We start from the raw sequence: 1983 nt of genomic DNA, 5'->3' as shown, positions 1-1983 counted from the left end.
ATAAATAAATAAATAAATAAGTAAAGTTTAAGAAAAGAATTCTTTAAAAAAAATCTTTTTAGCTTGTGATTTTTCAGACATTGTGTAGTGTCTTAAAAGAAGCAGTGACTCATCAAAGATTTTTTTTTAATGTTAGTTGACATATAGCAATTGTATATCTGTATGGAGTACTGTGTAATTTTTCAGTACATGAATATAATGCTAAGTAATTAGCATGTTCATCATCTTGAGCATTTATCATTACTTTATGTTGGGAACATTCAAAACTTTCTCTTATAGCTATCTGAAATAAACAATAAATTACTGTTAACTATAATTATTATGCTATAGAACATTGGAAATTGTTCTTCTTGAATTAACTGTAATTAACTATAATTTGACCGTAATTTTGTGTAGGCTAACCAACATCTGTACCATAGATTTATCTCTAAGCAGGATGGCCCAGTAAGGCCTAGCTGAACTCTTAAGGACTTAGCAGAATCAAAACCACTTGGAGGAACCGGACTCCTCCTTTTGCTCTTTCTGAGATTACATCGAGGAGAAAATATTACAACAAGAGAGGAGATGCGGTATTCTCCATAAGGATGATATTAAGTAGTAATAAACAGCAGAGTTTCGCAATGATCCCAAATGGGAAAAATGTGTTTTGACAACATTTTCACGAATCCAGCCAAAAAAGGGGGGAAAAGAAATAACAAGAAAATTCAGTTCAGTGTTGCAAAAATGCCAACAACGTTTGCTCTGGTTCTGTTTTTCTATGCTGCCTCTGTCTCTCGTGGCCCCTCCAAAGCCTGGCTCACTGTCCTCTCCGTCCGTCCTTCATACCCACCGGCCCAGCACACTCAGCATCTCAGTCCCACTGCAGTGTGTCCAGACTGGGAAGTCCCTGCCCTAGCTGCCCTGGCAGCTCTTTACTCACCAAGGCCCCCTGCCTTCCCAGTCTAGTGTGCCAGCACCTCTAATACACAGGCACGCACACTCACAGACGTCGAAAGCCTGTCTATGGTACCTCGCTTGTTTAGCACCCTTCAATTCTGCCATTCCTGTTCGTTCAGACTTTCAAGCACTTGCCGTTGTGTGTGCCACCAGATTCCCAGTACCCAGGCCCGCTAGTTCCACACACAGACTGAAGTAGGAGCTGCCGCTTCCTCCTTAGATGGGAGGCCTTCCAATCAGTTATCACTCTCATAGGATACAACTCTGTTTTCACCTTGGAGCCTGCAGAGTGGAAGGTTCTATACAAGCGTTGGCTCAGCTGCCCTTGGGGTGAGCCCCCAGTGACCTTCTTTGTCAAGCTAGAAAAACATTGAGACCCTAGGTGCCCTGTTCAGTTGGATCCTTTTCTTCTTCATTAATTTAGGGGCTTCATCTCTTATGCTTATTCAAACAGCAAACTTCTTGAAGCGTGACCCTTTAAGAAAAAAAAAAGAATCAGCATAGTCTGTCACATGGGTCCCACATGGTTCAAATACCATTTGCCTTAATGCCTAAAGTGCCAACCACCCTCTGAGCCCATGGAGCCTCTCAAGAGTCAGGAAGGATGTTAGGCGGAGAATTTCCTCTCATTTCCTGGATTATTTCTTGTAAGTAGTTGGTTTTTGGATCCCGTAGCAAACAATTCTGCGGAGTTGCTGTTGTTGCTGTTATTGTTGTTCCTTTCCTCAGTGTTTTAGTTCTATGAAATTGCAAAACAAACATTCGACTGTTTCATACTACCGAAGTGCTATGTCCAACTACTAGTTAAACAAGGGAAGCATTTTCTGTATTTTCTTTTACAACCAGTATAAAGTCAGAAGAATCCAGGTTGATTCTTATTCCAATAGGAGCAAATAAAGTCTGCTGAGCCAAAATTATTTTTTTACAGAATTATTTTATTTAACTTTATTTATTTATTTATTTATTTATTTATTTAAATTTGACCAGAGTGAGAGAGAGAAAGTGAGAAGGCAAACTGCCAGGTCCGGTACTCAAACTCTGGTCAGT

Source organism: Tupaia chinensis, unplaced genomic scaffold (genome assembly GCF_000334495.1).
Source record: "Tupaia chinensis unplaced genomic scaffold, TupChi_1.0 Scaffold000407_4, whole genome shotgun sequence".
In the NCBI taxonomy this organism is placed as follows: domain Eukaryota; kingdom Metazoa; phylum Chordata; class Mammalia; order Scandentia; family Tupaiidae; genus Tupaia; species Tupaia belangeri.
This window is presented reverse-complemented; position numbering follows the sequence as displayed.